This window comes from Leptonychotes weddellii, chromosome 3, assembly GCF_054177405.1.
Source record: "Leptonychotes weddellii isolate Sample4059 chromosome 3, ASM5417740v2, whole genome shotgun sequence".
Classification (NCBI taxonomy): Eukaryota; Metazoa; Chordata; class Mammalia; order Carnivora; family Phocidae; genus Leptonychotes; species Leptonychotes weddellii.
In genome coordinates, this window is record NC_138371.1 from 73,144,550 (window position 1) to 73,165,875 (window position 21,326).

Sequence of the window (21,326 nt, forward strand, 5' to 3'; positions counted from 1 at the left end):
TTTATTACATTTTGATGCTCAAATTATTCCTAAATCTGCCCAGCAGAAGCCCATTCAGGCTGCTCCCATGTCACTTTGACATGCCTCTGTCACTCTTTGGACACTTTATGTTCTGCTACAATAAGATGCTCCAGGTCTATCTTGTTCTTTCCTGTTCCAGTTCTAGAATCAGCCATTTCTCCAAGAAGCCCTGATCCTGGCTCCTGGTGTGCTCTTTGCTTAGGTGCAGCTTTGCTTCAAGGCTTCTCAGCACACAGAGGTAGTACACGTGCGTGCGCTCACACACACACACACACACACAACTAGTTTCTTTCTTCAACATCATTCAAAAATTAAGCGTTAATGAATTCTTTCCTCATTTTCTTTCCTATCTCCTTTCCTTTTTCCCTTTTCTCTTCTGGTTACCTCTATCTTTCTCCCTTTCTTTTTCTTCTTTCTTTATCTTTGCAAGTGTCTTCTTGCTAATAATCAAGAGAAAAGATTCTCTGAATTTTCCAGACACAGAAATCATGTACATCTCTCATTTATTCAAGAAAAAAATGGGGATAGATAGGAGAGGTGTTATAGACGGGAAGTGGCCTAGGAAGAGAACAGACCTCCCAGCCTTCAGCAGCAGGCGATGGCCCACCAAGCCCCTTGTTCTCTACCAAAAGGATGAGGCTGTTGCTGCTGGCAACTGCCCTTTGTAGCATCTCTTGGTCTGGACATAATCACTCCAGAGAAGTCAGAGAAACCAGACATTAATGTTAAAAGCATCCTGGACCTTAGTCTCCCAATAGTTAAACATAACCTTAAACAACAACTTTGCAGTTTGAAGAAATTATACCAGACGTTTTAATTTGTTTTAAGATCCTTAAGTAAAAGTTTCATAAATGAACAGTACTGCCAAAGAAGCATGGTATTTAGAGATTCATAATTTGACACAAAGTATTTTTCTACTTTTACTTCCTAGTTAAAGATCTAATTTAACAGGGTAATTTATTTTCTTTTTCATACAATAGTAGGTCCTGACTAATTGGGTGTGAATATAAAATATACATATCTGGTACAAATGTAGGACTCACAAATCAACCTTTCTGGTACAAATTCAGGGCTCACAAAACTACTTTCTAAACCTGGTACACTTTTCTAGAATATTACAAAGGGTTCATCTAGGTTGATTTGTCTGCCTTATTCTTGGTCTTATGGCTTTTAGCAAGTTATAGGTTCACAAAATTGTAGTCTGATGGATACTTAAAAATTATGCAGTCCTACCTTATCATCCTATACTCATTTCTAAAGGAATTATTTATTAAGACAATTTTAAAAAGAAGAGACTATTTAGAATTTTGCATCACTTTCAACTAAATCCTTTTGGTGTCTATCATAAGGTTATAAGCCAAGTAGCTTTAAAATATTTTAATCAAACATTCATTTAGTTCATTTATTGAATACTGACCATGTGCCAGGAACTGTGTAGACGCTGTGGATACAGCATGGTGCAGATGGTGCTTGGTGCACGGAGAACAGGCAGCAGGGGATCATGGACGGAAACAGAGACTAGTTAGGAGGCTATTGCGAGCACAGCCTAAGCGAAAGGTAATTGTGACATGGACTAGGATAATAGGTAAGGTGGTGGGTTAGTTGGATTTAGATATATTTTGTCAGAACTCACAAAATATACTATTGGATAGGATGTGGAATGTAAGAAAAGGAAAGAAGTCAAAGATGACCTCAAGACTGTATTTGTTTTTTAGTCTGAAAAGCTGGAAAATAAAGTTCTTTCAATTTGGGGAAAACAGATTTGGGGTGGGAAAGAAGTCAAGTGTGTTTTATGGGCATGATAATTTTGAGATGAATACTCTATTTCAAAGCAGAGATGCATAGGTATTTCAAGTGAAAAACTTACGTGGAGTTTAATGCGGGGATAGGGACTAGAGAAGTCATCAGCTTATAGCATCAGACTAGGACCCAAAGGTGTATTTTTAGCTGGCATTTACTGAAGTCTTAATTCCAGCAATTGTTCTGAGAACCTTACATGCCTTGATTCATTTAGCTTGTGCGCAATCTAGCCCAACCAGCCTGAATACTATTATTATCATTATTATTTACAAATGAATAAACCAAGAGCAAAGAGAGACTATGTAATGTATCCCAAGTTTCATACCGAGTAAATGTCAGAGCGGAATTTGAACCTCAGCTGTCTGAATCCACAGTCTTGCTCTTAACCAACTAAAGGTTAGGTACTAACATATCTTGGCATTGACTATGAGGCAAAGGAGTTTAGAATATGCGTGAACTTCCAAGATAATAGGTCGCACCAGTAATTAGCTGCTTCATTATGATTAAATTACACACGGGAGAGCTGGAAGAATTTACCAGGTTCCAGAGATATCCAATTTATAGCCACAGATTAGCTTAGTCACAGGTATTATCAAACTCATAATGGCTAATCATTTAGATATTGTGCACACCTTGCCCTACTGCCTAGCACTTTTGTAAAATCTCACTGTCATTTAAGTCTTTCATAATCACCCCTCATCAAATAGCAGTAAAGAGTGCTACTAAAAGGTTAATTTCATTAACCTGTTGTCTTCTAAACAGACAATTATAGTCCATGTTCATTTCATTCTACATAGTAAGAAAGAACTTAGGAACTTTGTGTGGGAATTTCAGTGAACTCAAAGGATATTTATTGAGCACCAAATTGAGAGTGCTGGAGTACTTAGCCCTGTGAGATTGCCTTTGCCCCAAGATTTTGTAAGCTATATACCAAATGGTGCTAATTAATTTCCCTTCTTTGATGAGGAAGTATTTTTACCTTTCCTATACAGAGATGACTACCTAACTTCTAGAACCCTGCTGTTAGATATCGCCTTTGCTGACAGTGCTGGAAGTTTGCATTGTGAGAACAGACTCTCTAGAAATGCTTTTCCAACTCAAAGAATCATTTGTATAGACTAGGTCTACAGTAGAAGTGGATGTTTGTCCTGTGCTTTAGGTCAGATTTCAATCAACATGGCCCATGGATTAAATCACCTGTTTCTGTATGGCTTATGAGCTAAGAATGGTTTTTCCCATTTTTGAATGGTTGGAAAAAAATCAAAAGAATAATATTTCATAACATGAGAAAATGATATGAAACTCACATTTCAATGTCCATAAATAAGCTTTATTGGAACATGCTCATCCACTTAAATACTGTTTATGGCTATTTTTGTACTCTACAACAGTAAAGTTGGGTATTTGTGACAGAAACTCTATGTTCTACAAATGCTGGTCCTTTACAGAAAAAGTTTTCCAACCCCTGCTCTGAGAAAAGAATCAGTCATAATGTATTTTGGAATATAAAATAGTTATTTATTTTTGTATTGCTGTCCTTGAAAATCATGGCTCCATGTAGCAATGCCTAGTCAAAAGTAAGAGGATCATCTTATTGATGAGCTAGAAAATAAACAGAACAGCACTGAAGCAAATCAACAAGTTATCATAAAAATTTTAATTTGATAACTCTCCCTACAGAGGGCCAAATCTGAGTTGCTATTTGGCTGCTTTTAAATGACTTTCCACTCTTCCTTTAAGACAGCTCATTCCTAGATGTTTTCAATGGAAAATTCCAGGGGTCTATACACATGTATCAGTGCTGGACATTTTATTTTTTTGAAGAATGTGGAGAAGAAGGCTTTATGGTCTAAGGAAGAGCCCTTGGACTTAACATAAGCAAGATGATAATTTTTCAACTGCATAAGGCTTTGCCTAATCACAACATTTAAAATTCAACTATCTTTTGCCATCCTCACAACTTAAGTTAACAAACTATATTTATCCTTGGTTTGAAATGAGGAAACTGAGGTCCAGAGCATCATTGTTGTATAATGAAAAAAAAAAAAAAAGCATTGGGTTTTTAGAGTCAAAATCTCTGACCTCTTTCCCATTCAACTCTCTGAGTGTCCCTTACATAGAAATGCAAGTGAGAACCTTTGACCAGCTAATCTCACTGAGCTGTTGTAAGATTAAATAAGATATATATAAACATGCTCTGAAAACTCTATAAAACACTTTATTTTTAAAAAGAAGAAAAGAGAAAAAAGGCAAGTAATTTGCTTACATCAAGTAACTCTTGGATAACTAGTGGGGTTCACTTGCCTTCTAGCCTTGTGTTTATCCCATTAGCCAAAGCTAGTGGAGGTGAAAATGAAAATTATTTGCTATGGGAATCTGTGACTTTGGCCATTAAGTGTTTTCAGCTTAGTTAGGATGAATTTCACACCAGAGGGCCTGTGATCCACAACTGCATTGCTCTCATCTATTTCCTCTAGCAAGTAGAAAGACAAAAGCTTTACACTGTATCAAATGCCATCAATTTGAGATTTTGTTTTGTAGCATGGCTGCAAAAACCCTGAGTGTCAACACAACAGTGCTCCAGATGCCACTCAATCTATGTATTTTTTAATAAATTGTAAATTTACTCTACTGAATAATATAATTGATAAAATCACCGTATCTTTGGACTTCAATGAATTGTTTGTGTGATGGTGTTGTTCTTCATTACATGCCTGAATGCACTCATTAAGCTCAGAGTGAACAATAAGCATAAATGTGCCTGAACCAGCAGGAAGCCCACATATCAACCAGCACAGGATCTGACAGGTCTGCTCTTTGAGGAGAATGTTCCAAGCATTGTATCTAAATTTCATATTCAAGAGGTGATTTAGCTTTTTGCTTTCCAGTGAGGAATGAAAACTGCATATCCCTGATTATAAACATAAACCTGAGATGAGAAGATTGTTAAACTGAGAATTTACCTATTTTTCAAGTTATTGACACTTTTTGCCTGCATTGTTTAAGTCTAAGCTCATTTTCAAACTCATTTTTCCTCAGGTTGTGTATACCCTTGCCTTCAAACAGCACCATGTTCCAGGGAACTTCTGATGCTTTTTCATTCTTTCCTTGCTGTCTAATAGCAAAGGATATGCCCAACTAGCCTGACAAGGGCTCTGCACAAGGCTATGCAGCTTCATTCCTATCGGAAAGATAGCTTCTGAGCCAGATTTGGCTGATGTAAAGGGTTCAACAAGGGTTCATTTTTCTGGGCTCCCAAGGTTAAAACAAAATATATTCATTAACTCACTTGCCAAATATACATTGAACACTGGACATTCTGGGTTCTGGGGATAAAAAGTGACTAGAATAGACAAAGTTCCTGTTCCCATGATCCTCACATTGGTGGAGGTAGGAAAGGAGAGACAAATAATAAACAGAGTATTTACCATGATAGTTTTTTTTATAATATCTTATGGATGCTATAATATAGTACTATAAAGTGCTAGAAAGATGATAATGATGTGGTAAGAGAGCAAAGTGGTAAATGGAGTTGGAAATACTATCTTATATAGAAAGCTCTGGTCACCATTAATAGTGTTCTCCAGTACTCCTAATGCTCATCTTCTAGGAACACTAGAGGGTTACATTTCCTCACATTTTAAAACTTAGGTGTGACCATGTGATTTACTTTGGCCAATAAAATATCAATAGAAATGACACATCACTGTCAGGCTGGAGAATTTAGGGGCCACCGTGCAATTCTCTAAAGTGTTTCCTCCTGCTGTGGCAAAACTTTAAGTCTCATGTTGAAATAGTGGCAACTTCTAGTTTCTAGTCTGGCATGTAAAAATCTTAGAAGTTACTACTTCTGTCCATACAACAAGAAAAAAGCTGAACAAACTAAAAATCGATACTTTCTTAGATTCAACAGAGCATTGAGGTCACAGGGCAAAGAACGGTCCCCAAAATTGAAAAGACAGAGAGGTGTATATTGAGAATTGCAACTTACTGGAGAGGAAACCCTAAGTAGAAACCTCCATCTGAACCAGTATCAAGGTAGGAAGACCTAAACGGTAACTGATGGAATTGCTGGAGCATGAATATGGACAAGTTTGAGAAGTAAAAAATCCAAGGAGCCCAGTCTTAGGAAAATTCCTGCACTTTTTTTTTTTAATTTTTTTTTTAAAGATTTTATTTATTTATTTGAGAGAGACAATGAGATAGAGAGAGCATGAGAGGGGGGAGGGTCAGAGGGAGAAGCAGACTCCCTGCTGAGCAGGGAGCCCAATGCGGGACTCGATCCCGGGACTCCAGGATCATGACCTGAGCTGAAGGCAGTCGCTTAACCAACTGAGCCACCCAGGTGCCCAAACTCCTGCACTTTAGTGAGCTTCTTACATTGAAGATCAGAGAAAAATTCCCTGGTGCTTTCCAAAGCGGGCCCTCAAGAGGAACTATTTTACCAGAGCCTAATCGACTTGAGCTTTACCAGAACCTAACTGATCTGGGAGAAGGAAAATACCCAACTACAACCTCCTCTAGCTTTCCCATGTCAGTTAACTATCAGGGTGAAAGACTGAGAAGCAGTTGTGAAGATCACAGCCCAAGGGGACAGCACAGGCTCATTAAATAATTGAAACCAAAGTATAGAACTATAGAATGCTTTCCTCCTGCCACACCTTACCACAACATCAAGAGGGCTCCTGTGTAATATAAGTGGATACTATGGAAAGAACTGCATGCCTCAGACCTCATTTAGGAAGTTTCTAGGGAAACCCAAAGACAAAAGGGGAGACAAAAACAAGGACACCAAGGAGGAAATTTTAGCCTCTGCTACTGATAGCTACAGCAAACAATAATCACCACCTAACTTCTAACCAGGTAAACATAAAACCTCACAATAAATAAAGGTCCATTACAGGCATACTAAAAGACAAAAACACAGTTTGAAGAGACAGAGCAAGCATTAGAACAGATACAGACATAGCAGAGATGTGGGAATGTTAGACTAGAATTTAAAGCAACTTTGATTAATATGCTAAGAGTTATACTGGGAAAAATGTACAACATGCAAGAAAGGATGGGTTATATAAGCAGAGATAAAAACTCTAAGAAAGAATCAAAAGGAAATGCTAGAAATCCAAACTAACAGAAATGAAAAATGCCTTTGATATGCCCATCAATGGACCGGATATAGCCAAGGAAAGAATCAGTAAACATGAATAAAAGTCAATAGAAACTTCCAAAACTAAAACACAAAGAGTAAAAGTTATAAAAAAGATAGAACAGAATATCCAAAAACTGTGGGACAATTACAAAAGGTATGACATATTCATAACAGGAATACCAGAAGGAGAAGGAAGAAACAGAAGAAATATTCCAAGCAGTAATGACTGAGAATTTTCCAAAATTAATAATAGACACCAAACCAAAGATCAAGAAATCTCAGAGAATACCAAGCAGAACGAAAATAAAGATAAAAAATAAATACCTAAACATATTATATTCAAACTGTGGAAAATCAAAGACAAAGACAAAAAATCTTGAAAGAAGCCAAAGAATAAAACACTTTACCTATAGAGGAGCAAGAGTAAGAATTATATCTGACTTCTTTAGAAACCATGCACACAAGAACACAGTGAAATGAAGTATTTAAGATGTTAAAAAGAAAAAAACAACCATCAACCTAGATCTAACCTGTATCTGGCAAAAGTTTCCTTCATAAGTGAAGGAGAAATAAGACTTTCTTGGACAAAACTTGAGAACTTTTGTTAGCAGTAAACCTGCTTTCCAACAAATGTAAAATAGCAATTCTTCAGAAAGAAGAAAAATGACAGGTCAGAAACTCAGATCTACATAAAGAAAGAAATAGATTAGAGAAGGAATAAATGAAGGTAAGATTTTTTTTAATTTTTCTTATTCTTTTTTTTTAAGATTTTATTTATTCATTTTGAGACAGAGACAGACAGACAGAGCACAAGTAGGGGGAGCGGCAGAGGAAGAGGGAGAAGCCAACTCCCTGCCAAGCCGAGAGCCTGACATGGGGCTTGATCCCAGGACCTGGAGATCATGACCCAAGCTGAAGGCAGACGCCCAACCATCTGAGCCACCCAGGAGCCCTTATTTTTCTTATTCTTAATTTATCTAACAGATAACAGTTTTTTCAAAATAATAACAGCAACAATGTATTTGGTAATATAGCTTATGGAAAAGTGAAATGAATGACAGCAATTTTTTTAAAGACCTTTTTATTTGAGAGAGAGAGACAGAGAGAGTGAGAGAGAGAGCATGAATGAGGTGAGGGGCAGAGGGAGAAGCAGACTCCCCACTGAGCACGGAGCCTGATGCAGGGCTTGATCTCAGGATCCTGGGATCATGACCTGAGCTGGAGGCAGAGGCCTAACCGACTGAGCCACCCAGGCACCCAAATAATAGCAATTTCTTAAAATATGGGAGGGAGAAATTCAAAATACTCTATTATAAGGTACCTGTACTTGAAGTGATATACTGTTATTTGAAGGTGGATTTGTATTAGCTATAAATGTATATTGCAAACTCGAGCACTAAAAAAAGTTAATAATGCAATTAATATGCTAAGAGAGGATCACACATTAAAACCAAGAAGGCAGAAAAAGATGGAAGACCAAAATAAATAAATACATAAATAAATAAAACAAAGAACAAGGATAGTGAATAGAAAATAGTAACAAATATGGGAGATAGTGATCCAACTATATCAATAATCACTTCAACCATCAATGCCCTAAATATACCAATTAAAAAACAGACTGACATATCAAATAAAAAAAAAAGCCCACAAGATCCAGCTATATATTATCTATCAGAAACCCACTTTAAATACAATGACACAAATATATTAAAAGTAAAGGGATGGGGAGGGGAGTAAAGGGATAGGGTAATATGTATACTATGCTAATACTAAAAGAAAGCTGAAATAGTGGCACTATGAAATGTTGGAATTTCCATCTGCCTGGGTCCCTCATGCCTATGATGAGCAGAACTCTCTTCCTGATCCAAACTAGATATATAGGGAAATGGAAAGCACACTTTTATTTTAAGTCCGTGAGATTTGGGGATTGTTTGTTGGCATGGCAAAACCTGGCCTATCCTGATTAATAATCAGGCCTAACCTGATTATTCAGGTTCCTCTAATAGGAACCTGAATAATGTGTGACAGGACGTCCATGGCTGTGCTGGGGCAGGAAGCTCCAGGAAGGGGGTAACAATAAGAACAGAGGCCCTAAGGCAGGAACATGCTGGAGTGTTCTGAGAACTCTAAAGAGAACACTGTGGTGGCAGCAAAGTGAAGAAGGGATAGACTAGAAGATAATACAGAAAGTCAGGGCCAAACACCAGAATAAAATCCAAATGCCTTACTCAAGTCATTTTATATTTTCTTCAGTGAGAGATGGAAAGTTTATTAGTTTCCTACATAACAAATTACTCAAACTTAAAAACTTAACACAAATTCAGTATCTTACAGTTTTGTGGGTCAGAAGTCTGGGCATGCCACAGATGGCTTCTCGGCTCAGTCTTCCCATGCTGAAAGTAAGATATTGGCAGGGGCTATAATCTCATCTAAGGTTTGGGATCCTCTTCCCATCTCATTCAGGATATTGGCAAAATTCATCTCCTTGTGGTTGTAGTATTGAGGTCTCTAATTTCTTGCTGCATGTCAGCTAGACATTACTTACAGCAATTAGAAGCTACCCATAGATCTTGGCCAAATGCACACTCCTCCCACCACCCCCCAGCTCACAACATGGCTGCTTTATTTCAGCACAGCAGGAAGGCATCTTGCTGACATCAAATCTTTCTGACCTCTGAGAAGATCTAGACCCCTCAAAAGGGCTCATACAATTATGTCAAGCCTAGGTAGGGTTAATTAACTCTATTATTATTCTTCCAAATAATCACACAGAGTATGTACATGAAGGGGTGGGAATCTCGGGGGCCATCTAAGATTTCTGTCTATCACAGGGAGCTATCCCATGATTTAGAGCAGCATAGGGATATAATCTGGTTTATGTTTTTAAATGAGTCACACTGGATACTGGGTAAAAGGAATATTCTGTGGTGGGACACAGGTAGAAGCAGGGAGACCAGCAGAAGGTGATTACAATTGTAAAGAAAAGAGATGATGGCAGCTTGAGTTAGGAGATAGCAAATGTGATGATAACATGAGTTAAAACCAAATATTATTTAGATTATCATTTCTAATATACACCCACCAAACAACCTAGAACCCTCTAGAACCCTCAGTTTGTTTTTCAGAGTCCATAGTCCCTCATGGTTTGATGATTTATTTTTTTAACTTTACATCTATTAAAATTCCACATATTATGGGAAATACTTTCAAATTATTTGGTTCCATTATGTTTCTTCTGGGCATTTTTATTATATGTGTCATGTTTTAGGTACTTATTTAGGTAATGTAGACAGTTTGGCTAGAGCTAAAAACAGGTAGAAAGTTTTCTGGAATTGAAGAATTTGTTTAATTCTGAACAGTTACAAAAGAACTTAGCTCTCCAAGAAGGAGAGAATTGAACCCAAATAAAGCTAGAAACAACCAGAATGAAAGGAAGATTTCCATTGGAAAAATACTCTCATAACTGGGAATTAGCCTTCTTTTTTTGACAGCTAACTACTGCTCTTCAAAACATTCTCTTTAGGATAACTGGAATAATTATGGCTATTGCATCCTTCTAACGGAGAAATGGCTCATGGAGAGATAAAGGTGGAGAGTAAACAGGCTGAATGGTCCTACCTAATTAAAACCTGTCATCTAATTAAATACATTCCCAGGAAAATGGCTAGTTTTCTGATAGGGAAATGGTGGTCCAACGCATTAGTCACACAATGAAATGTTCTTGCTATATTCAGTCACAATTTTTTTTATGGAAACAGGACCCCAATTTTTCTATATGCAAATTAAATAGAATACTTATCCTAGTATACAGGATATTTCCTAAAAATACATTATTCCCTTTTCTTGATGAGTACCGAATTATAAATCTAGACACAGTAAGGATAATCCAATTATCCATTTTTCCATGCTTTCTCCTTTTTGCTATTACAGGAATGACTTTTTCCTCATTCCTCCATCCTAAGACAATACCATGCAGTTTGAATTTTTAAACTTCTAAGTCCTGAAAATAACTGTGCTTCAATTTTAGCTTGTCTCACTGTGGCAGCCAAATCAAGTTAAAAATGCATGTACATATAAGTAGCTTTGACATCAAGATATCAATTGACTATTAAACATTCATAGCACTGTGCTTTTCCAAGCATTGCCTGTTTATCCATATACAAGACACCATGATTCAAACTCTGTTGAAAATAAACATTTTGAAATAATTAATTATCTGCTACTGGCTTCATTCCCACTATAACCTTCATTTCCCCCAAGGTTAATATAGGCTGGTCCAAAGTGCAGGGCCAGGTGATGTTCCTCACGCTCTTGTAGAACCATCCTGCCAACTTCACTTAATTATATGGTGTCCTAAGCCCAGTTTAGCTTGCCCAAGTGCTTGCTAAGTTTTCTTTGCTGCAAGTAGCACTAACTACAAAGCTCTATCAAAAAGTATGTAGAGGAACTAAAGCTTTTTTTCCAAATTTCCAAAGCAACTTCTTCTTTGTGGCTAAAAGAGAGACTACAATGTTAGTTCCACAAAATTTTCTATTTAAAAAAGTAAAATTGAGGCTTTAATCTCCACTTTCTTGAGGAACTTGCTTTGCAACCAGCCTGCTCCCATGGGTGCTGTGTTGCCTAAAGTTGAATTGGGCATATTTATTTGTATGTGTGCAAAAGGGAGAGAAGGTCTTCAGTGCTGTGGAATGCTATCATTCTTGACTTTCCAGGAAAATGGACCTGTTCTCTGGCTCCATCACAATTACCCTCATGTAAAATTCTAAAATGTCTCCACTTAACAGAGAAAGAGCTTATTATATGACTCTCTCAGTTTTCTCTAGCATTAGAAAGGTTCAGAAGAAATTTTTTGGTTATATCAAAATCCAAATTTGCCTCATTTATGTCTGTAGCTGTGACTTAAAAAATTTCAATCACTGAATTCTACTAAGTATATTGCATAAGCCCACATCTTAGTATGTGTCTCTGTTTATGCTGTCTTTTATTTTCTGTATTCTACAAGTTAACATCCTTCCTTCCTAGAAAGGAAAACCAAGCAAAACTTAGCATAACACCTTTAGTATAAGTCTACCCACACAGGGTGCTCCTATACAGTCTTCTATATGAACAAAGATATTTATCTGACTGATTCAGAGTTTACTTCAGGTTCTTTATCTATTATTTGGCTACATAGGCAAGGACCCTAGTTATTCATTTACTCAAATTGCCTGCTTTTATAGATAAGAATATTGATTAGTTAAGTGATTTACCTAAAATCCCATGACACAGTAAGGACAAAGCAAGAATAAAAAGCAATTTCCCTTACTATAGTTTATATAATATTTGTATTGCTGATCAGTCCTGCTTCCAAGAGTTATTGAAGTACCTACCTTGGGAGCAAGTAAAGAATCAAAAATGGAAAATTAGCACATTAATTTAGAAAAGTGGTCACAGTAATTTAGTTATTATTTTGGTGATGAATAATATATATGTTAAAATATATATATCATACGTATAATTTATGTAATTGCTTTGCAACGTTTTAACACTCTGGCCCTTTAGGAAATGAAGTCCCATACACAAGGAGATGGTGTGGCCTTTCTGAAAGCTGAGGCACTTAGTACAAACTCTCTTTCAGAAATACTAAATTGAACTTCCATGATAGACTGCATGGTGGTTTTGCAACAGTTCACTAAGCAGTACCACAGGTAATAAAGATGGAACCAGTAGTCAAATCACAAGTGACAAAAAGATGCTGAATCATTTTAAAACAAATCTGTGGTGTTTTTAATATTTTTCCAGTCACAGTGCTTGGTTTAATTTCCTGAATTCAAACACATGTGCTGACAATTTCTCAAACCTTGCTCAAGTAGTAAATAATCTTATTGAACAACAAATATTTTGTTTTCTGTATTTGATGTTCTCGTTTAATGAAGTGTGATATATTATCCAGGTGGTGTCGAGTCTGTGAAATACAAGGTGATATTTCTCTATTTAATGGCAAGTGATGTGGCATTAGTGTGATCGTTTATTTGCAACTTTTTTTCATCTGAATAAAATTACTTGTTTGCTTACTCAGGGGTGGTAAGATTGTTTTAAAAACATCCAGGGGCGCCTGGGTGGTGCAGTCGTTAAGCATCTGCCTTCGGCTCAGGTCATGATCCCAGAGTCCTGGGATCGAGCCCTGTGTCGGGCTCCCTGCTCAGCGGGAAGCCTGCTTCTCCCTCTCCCACTCCCCCTGCTTGTGTTCCTGCTCTCGCTATCTCTCTCTCTGTCAAATAAATAAAATCTTAAAAAAACAAACAAAAAAAAATCCTGATTGTGATTATATACAACAAAAACTGACCTTCAATAAGGCATTAAAGTAGGCTCTGCTCAGAAGAGACATTAGCGAGAGCCCCATTGTGGTAGTTTGGGGAAAATGTCATCAGTTCTTCCCACTTCCTTCTATCTACAGTTTTGGCAATGTAATTGTGCTGTACCCTCCTCCCATAAATGGGCTTTTACTATGTGACTTGCTTTGGTCAATGCATTGCAAATAGAGGCTTGAAATGGGCTTACATATCTGGGCTTGTCCTCTTGTCCTCTTTTCCATGATAAATTTGCATAGACTAGACTAATGTTCCCAGAAGGAGCATCAAAGTTATGTGGAACAGAGCCAATTCACAGATGCCTAAGTAAGCTGTTGAACTGCAGACCATAAAGTGGGAACACCCAAGCACATGAGTAAGCCCAGGTAAGTTCAGCAGACAGCCTAGCCTATTCCTACTGATTCCAGAAAGATAAACATTAAACTTTCATTATATGTCACTGAAGTTTTGTGGATACTCATTACACAGCATAATTGTGGCAACAGGTGAATGATCCGTTTTGTCCCTCCACATCCCTTGACAATGCATATCCTAGGTCCCACACTCAGACATCTTGCAGTCAAACAAGAAAGAAGTGTTACTCAGTAGTGGTCATGTTTCCAGCACCAGCGAGATACACAAGAAAAACAAAGCATGGTCCATGTCCTTAAGAAATTTATAGTCTCATTGAGAAAGAAAATGCACATACTCCAACAGATCATCACATATCGGTGTATCTTAACTAGGGGATTATATCAGTTTTACTGGAGAGCTTTAATCAAAATGTGCATGTTTTTGGTGCCAGCGAGGACTTAATGAATCTAAAAACTCTGGGGGTTTGGTCCAGGGATATATATTTTAGAAAAGTTCTCCAGGGAATTCCAATGTTCTCTCCTGAATAAGAACCAAAGGTAAGGGCTAAGTAAACACGCATGCTGTATTTGTGGATAAGTGCAATAGAGTGTAAGAGAAAGACGAAGTCAGCAGAGGCAGCAGTTGTCACAAAAGTCTCAAGAGATAGAATCTGAACGAGTTCTCAATCGCAGGATTTAGGTAAATAGAAAGAGGGGTGGGAATTCAAGCAGAGAAAATATCATAGCTCTAGAAGGAAGATGGGAATTAATATGCCTGGATAGAATAGAGCTATATTTATTTATGCATTTATTTATTCACCAAGAACTTCTTCAGCATTTACCATGTGTCAAGCACTAGTCGAGTTCTTCACAAATATTAACCATCATAGCAACACTATGAGGTAGGCACTGATATCATTCTCAATTCATAGTACAAGCTGACCAGAGTGGAAGAATTCCTATACTTTCTAGTGAGTGGGATTACTATTTGATAGAAAAATCCTAAATGTCTAGAATAATTTTTCTTTTCAAAGAAGCCTATAGAGGAATACCAAAGTCACTGTCCACTACCTTGAAACTATACATAATAATAATCATAATAAAATTATATATTATTATATATCAATATAATAATGATGGTGATTAAGTATAATCATAAAGTGGGATGGGTGATTAAGTATAATCACCATCATTATTATTAGTTTTCTAGCATATATATAGGTTGCAAAAAGGAAGATGGAAAAAAGGTAAAAAAAGTATCACATTGAATTTGACAGTATTCACCCAAAGTTCAATTTTAATCATTTAAATTTTACTAAAACTCTGTAGATCACAAATGCTTTGTAGGATATGTCTTTTCTTGTTAAGTAATAAGAGGTATTTTTCCCCCTTATAAGTAAGCTCTGAGGATCATTCTAACCTTCTGCTTTTCATTCTGGAAATCTCTAGACATGAACACCTACTTATCCTACTTATTGCTCTGTTACATCATATTAAGAAGGTTGCAAATCCAGGCAGGTTTTGTATATAGTTCTCTATTTTCCAGAGTACCTTCCAAGTCCTTTAGGTCCAACTAATTGATTCCTATCTGAAAATAAACGTCTAACAATGACAATTATAAACTTAGTAGATATAACTTACAAATTTATAGAGCTAGAATGGTTATCTATAAAGAACTACCAGATTCTAAGCAGAATTGTATTTATTCTAACTTAACCAGATAATCTCTTTAACTTTTCTCTGAACATTTTTGGGGCGGGGGGGAAGTCAACACAAGTTCTCCAACTAAACCAGTCTCTGGGTTTTACATTCAGCTAACAAAATGCTATGGTAAAGAGTAGGTGAATAAAGCTTGCAGTTTACTTCTTGATAAGTGGATACTTCAATATTTTTTTTTTGGATACTTCAAGATTTTTGAAAGCTAATCAAAGTATACAATGCTAATTTTTAAATTAGCACTAATCACTTTATCTCTCTGACAGAAGATGAAAATATAAATAAAAGACTACTGTTATCGATTGACTGACTCAAATCTTCTTTGGCTTGTTTGCTTACAAATCCCTTCTTCACCCTTCTTCTGTGCTGTGTCACAGGGAGACTGACCCTGCAGACTGTGTCTCCCAGGCCTGTGTGTGCTGGCTTCCGATCTGGTCAAAAGGAGATACTGGCAGCAGACTGGGGCTCAGGGCATGGTGGAAAGAAAGGAAAAACAGGATATTCTACCCTTCCAAAGTAGTAATTTGGGTGCATGTATTGCTGCAGCTTCTACCAGATAGGTACACTAGACAGCCTTGGCATCTAAGGTCTGGTAGACTACCTCCTCTCCATTCATCCTATCCTTTTAAACTTAGGTATGGTAGCTGTTTCCTGCTGCTGCTAATTTTGCGGTTTTCTCCTTTCTCTGTTGGGCTTTTTAGTTCTTCTGTCACCTATGTTACTAATTATCTGTAGTAAATGCCCTCTATTTGAAACACTTAGAGTGATATCTGTTTTCTTGACTAAACTCTGACTGTTACAAACAAGTAATCTGTTCTCAAAAAAGATCTGAGACAGCTTACAATAAAGACACAGGATCACCAGACCCCCCCAAAAAGAAAAAAACTGACATCTATCTAAATCAAGAGGTAAATATGGTGGTTAAATAGAGAGACAGAGGTTTGAAATGTATTAATTAAAATGTTTTCTGTTTGCCATGGGATTTTTCTCTCAGCCATTTTCATCATCATGAACAAACAAAGCCATCAAAAAAACAAAAAGGCAACCTACTGAAAGGGAGAAAATATTTGCAAATGATATATCTGATAAGGGGTTAATATGCAAAATACAAAAAGAATTTAATATAACTCAACACCAAAAAAAAAAAACAGTCCAATTAAAAATGGGCAGAGTAACTGAATAGACATTTTTCCAAAGAAGACATAAAGATGGCCAACACACACATGAAAAGATGCTCAATATCACTAATCATTGGGGAAATACAAATCAAAACCACAATGAAATATCACCTTACACCTGTCAAAATGGCTAGGATCATAAGGACAAGAAATAACAAGTGTTGGTAAGGATGTGGAGAAAAAAAGGAACCCTAGTGCACTGTTGGTAGGAACGTAAATTGGTCCAGCCACTGTGGAAAAGAGTATGGAGGTTCCTCAAAAAATTAAAAAAGAATTACCATATGATCCAGTAATTCCACTACTGGGTATTCACCCACAATAAACAAAAACACTAATTTGAAAAGATATATGCAGCCCTATGTTTATTGCAGCATTGTTTATAATAGCCAAGGTATAGAAGAAACCCAAGTGCCTGCCCCTCCATAGATGAATGGATAAAGATATATATATATGTCCATATATATATATATATATATATATATCACACACACACATATATATATACACACACAAACATATATATGATGGAATATTAGTCACAAAAAAAGAATGAGATCTTATCATTTACAACAACATGGATGGATCTAGAAAGTATAATGCTAAGTGAAATAAGTCAGTCAGAGAAAGTCAAATACCATATGACTTCACTCATATGTGCAATTTGGAACAAAACAAATGAACAAATAAGGAAAAAAGAGACAAAAAAACAGACTCTTAACTATAGAGAACAAACTGATGGTTACCAGAGGGGAGGTAGGTGGGGAGATGGGGGAAATAGGAGAAAGGGATTAAAAGTATACTTATTATGATGAGTACCGAATAATGTATAGAATTGTTGAATCATTATATTGTACATCTGAAACTAATATAACATTGTATGTTCATTATACTTCAATTTTTAAAAAAGGAAAAGAAAAAAGTTTTCTCTTTGCAATGGGAATTTTTTTCTCAGCCATTTTACCTGCTGAGTCTGAATAGTGAATACTCCCTGAAAACTATTCAAATAAATTTTTCAGAACAACGTGAAATGAGAGCATATTGGTGGAGACAGGGGCAATAGGGCAGTCAGAAGAGCAGATTTTTTACTATTGGTATTCTAGTTCTGCCTGGGCCAAAGTCTATCACACATGCTTCCACTGTAAACACAGGACAAATACAAGTCACATATTGTGACTTGATTTTAATTCATATATTATCCCTCCATGGGCACATCCAGGTTTATAAGCAATTCCATTTCTTTTCCTTCCTCTCAAGAAAGTATATTATAATGTATAATGTATAATAATTAATGGAATTCTTATAAGGCTAACTTGAATCCTTTCTAATTTATCTTACAAATTTTGATATTTTATTTTTATAAAATAATTAGTTGTAGCAGAACTAACAACTAATCGATGACTCATTACTCCATGAAGAATTTCTGGTTTGCACTAATTGCAGAAACCATATAACTGTCAGAGTTGTTACCTCCCTTTGAATGCATGGACATAATCTGTATGTCTTCTAAACATTATGTATGACTAATAAGTTACAGAATTATTAGTAAGCTTATCCACAATTAATGGGTTCAAATCGCTGACTGTATGTCCTTAAAAGGGACAAAGTAAATTTAAAAACAGCAGGCTGATATACCTTTGTATAATCATGAGTATCTAGTATATGCTAAATTCTGCAAGGCCAAGAAAGAACTTCAATTAATACTGCAATTGATTAGCTTAGGTATTAGAACAAATAAAGTCACTGCTATAAATTAACTCTTTCATAAGTAACATTATTGCAGGACCCAATATTAAACAAAGTTTGTCACCTGTCTAAACAATGTTAATGTTATCACAAGTATATCAGAAACACAGAATGTGCATGGATCTAAATGAGCACATGCCAACCAACAAAAAATATCCTGATTGCATGGCCTGCTGAGGATTATCCATAAGTTTTCTTTTTGTAATATAAAGTATGGCATTAAAGTGAAAATTTCCCATTATTTGGAATGACTTCATCAAGGTGAAAAGTTCCATGAAAATGGGAGTGTTTATGTTACTCACTTTGTCTCACAAATATCTTGTGTCTGGCCCAATAAATATTTGTTGAATGAATGACTACTATCCTCATTCTAATTTGAATGTCTCAGGTGTTTGATGTTTATGATAAATTGCTGATTTCTTAAGAATATCATTTTTAATTACAATATATGAATTAAAATCAAGTCCCATCAGAGATCATTAAGAAGGTTGAATACACAAGACCTCTCTCACTACTGGAATGATTTTCCCCACCATCCAGTGTATACAATAGGGATGATTAGACTTTCCAATTGTGGAAGAGAGTGTTTTCCATTTTCTGAATTTCAGGATGTAGATCTTTTCAGCCTCCTTCTCAAGATTTTATTCCTTGAGATAACAATGAAGAGCTTACAGATGCCAATATTATAAAAACAAGTGTTAACAGTTTCCATGGGGGACATCCCTTTTGGCAAATTACAATAGAACCAAGAATCCATGTGGTTTGGCTAACCAAACTTTCCTGGAAATGGTCATCAGACATAACAGAAAACTGATCTTGTCCCTGCCAGTTTCATTCCTTTCCAGGAATAAACTCAAAAGTAACCCTTAACCAAAGGTTCCCCAGTGACAGCCCCTCACAATTAATCTAATTCTCTTCCCATAAAAAAGTGAAGAAATATCAGTCCCATAACATTTAAGAGACTGAACACATTACCAGAAATCGGAGGGGGAGATGAACCATGAGAGACCATAGACTCTGAGAAAAAAACTGAGGGTTTTATAGGGGAGGGGGTGGGGGGATGGGTTAGCCCGGTGATGGGTATTAGGAGGGCACATACTGAATGGAGCGCTGGGTGTTATACGTAATGAATCATGGAACACTACATCAAAAACTAATGATGTAATGTATGATGACTAGCATAACATAATAAAATTTTTAAAAATACATAACTTAAACAAAATGTAAAAAAAGAAACCTCATTCATATGTGTCAAAATATTTTTGTCATTCACCACTTAATTCAAGAGTGAGATTTAAATTCCTTGTAGAATTGAGAAATTAGTAATACCTCAGCAAAAATGATTTTATTCCAGTGAAATATCAAGGCAAAATGTTTCCTTGCCCAAGGACATCATACTACATATTACCACAATGAAAACAGTATGGCGGGGGGAGAAGAAAATCTTATCTGGGGGGAATACCAACAACTTTGCCTTATTGCTTCAACCATTCATTTAGGTCTCAAGATTCTCTCAATGAGTAACCAAACTTCAAAACTTCAGAAGAATGCAAATACTCAACATTAGATTTGTCTGTATAGATAAACTTCCAATCAAAGCCACTTGGATAAAAACACATTAAAAAGTTAAAACTGTAAAATCATACAGTGGAAAAGAAAAGCCCATCCAGAAAAGGAAGAACTTGCATAACTTATGTAATTTGTTCAAATATCACATTATTGCTCCAATTTCTACTTTGCTTTTCTGGGGCTAACTTTGCCTGCCAGATTTTCTTTGCCTTCTCTACATGGCTGCCATCTTCACTCTCATGGCTCTTGACCTCATCTAACATAACAAGCAGACCTTTGAAAATAAATTATACCATGTTTCTGAAAGCTATAAGGAACTTGAGGAATGGCATATTTCAGGGGAGAGACTGTTGACAAAGGAAAGTCTCCATCCTAAAAACTCTAACTTGATTACCCAATTGTTCCTAAAAAGTAGGCTCATGATTTCTCCCCCTCAATTCTTCATTTACCTGTTACAAGTCACCATCCACCTGATCTACAGGTCTAATATAAACTAGAAGATAAAGCAATTAAGAAAAGGAATCAGCCTCCAGTCCTAATTAGCCTACCAATGTCACACTAAAGTCCAGATGTTACCTCCAGAATTCTCAACATCCCTGACTCACACAGGAATACCACCGTGATCTTAATTCAGGTGAATGGGGGTATGATTTGTAAAAATGTCTGCAAAATTTCAAAATACTCAGTTCAAAAACAATGCATTTTTAAAAATAAGAAATCACTTTAAAAGCAAACTAGTTGTTTGAGGGTGTGCAAAGGGGATAACTTGTTTAAATTCATTGTTTTTCAATCAGTTGTATTGCTATGTAGCCAGAGGTACAGTTTGTGATTAAGAGCCAGGCTCTGAACTCAGAAAGCCTTAATCCAAATTCTGTCTTTAACACTCACTAGCCATATAACCTTGGGTTATTTCCTTCCCCTCTAAGAAGCAGTTTCTTCATCTGTAATGGAAATCACAATAGTGCCTACCTTACAAAGTTGTTATGAATGTAAATGAGATGATATATGTAAAGAGTTTAGCTGTGCCAAGAACACAGTGAGCTATTATTATTTTTTAATAATATATCGAGAATATATTTAATACATATTGAAAACTATATGTCTATAATGTAGGATGAGTGATTGAAACTGGGAATAATTTTTACACATATTTATCTTATTACAGAAGTTACGTATTTTATATAATAAATTCTTTGATGAGTTTATTATTTTTTTGCCAAATTTTGTTTGTTAATTTAAAGGTGTTTTATTCTGCAATCTTGAGATCTGTTATTCCATATGTCCTGTGATATTTACAGATGATGCTTGAATTGCTCAAAAACCAATAGACTTGGAATAATTGAGATAAATCAGTCTTCAAATTTTTTTCTCCACATTTCCTGTTTTATCTTGTTTATTTGTATTACTCAAGAGAAACTGAAGTGACCAGTTTGTTTCATTCATAAACTATCTTTTCTAGTGTAGC

General features: G+C 36.1%; 1 protein-coding gene across 2 annotated transcripts in view; it reads right to left on the bottom strand.

The window, feature by feature from the left end:
• The window catches only part of LOC145720554 (uncharacterized), a 342,661-nt gene that overhangs the window by 138,258 nt on the left and 183,077 nt on the right, over positions 1-21,326 (bottom strand). The gene's annotated exons all lie outside the window — the stretch shown is intronic.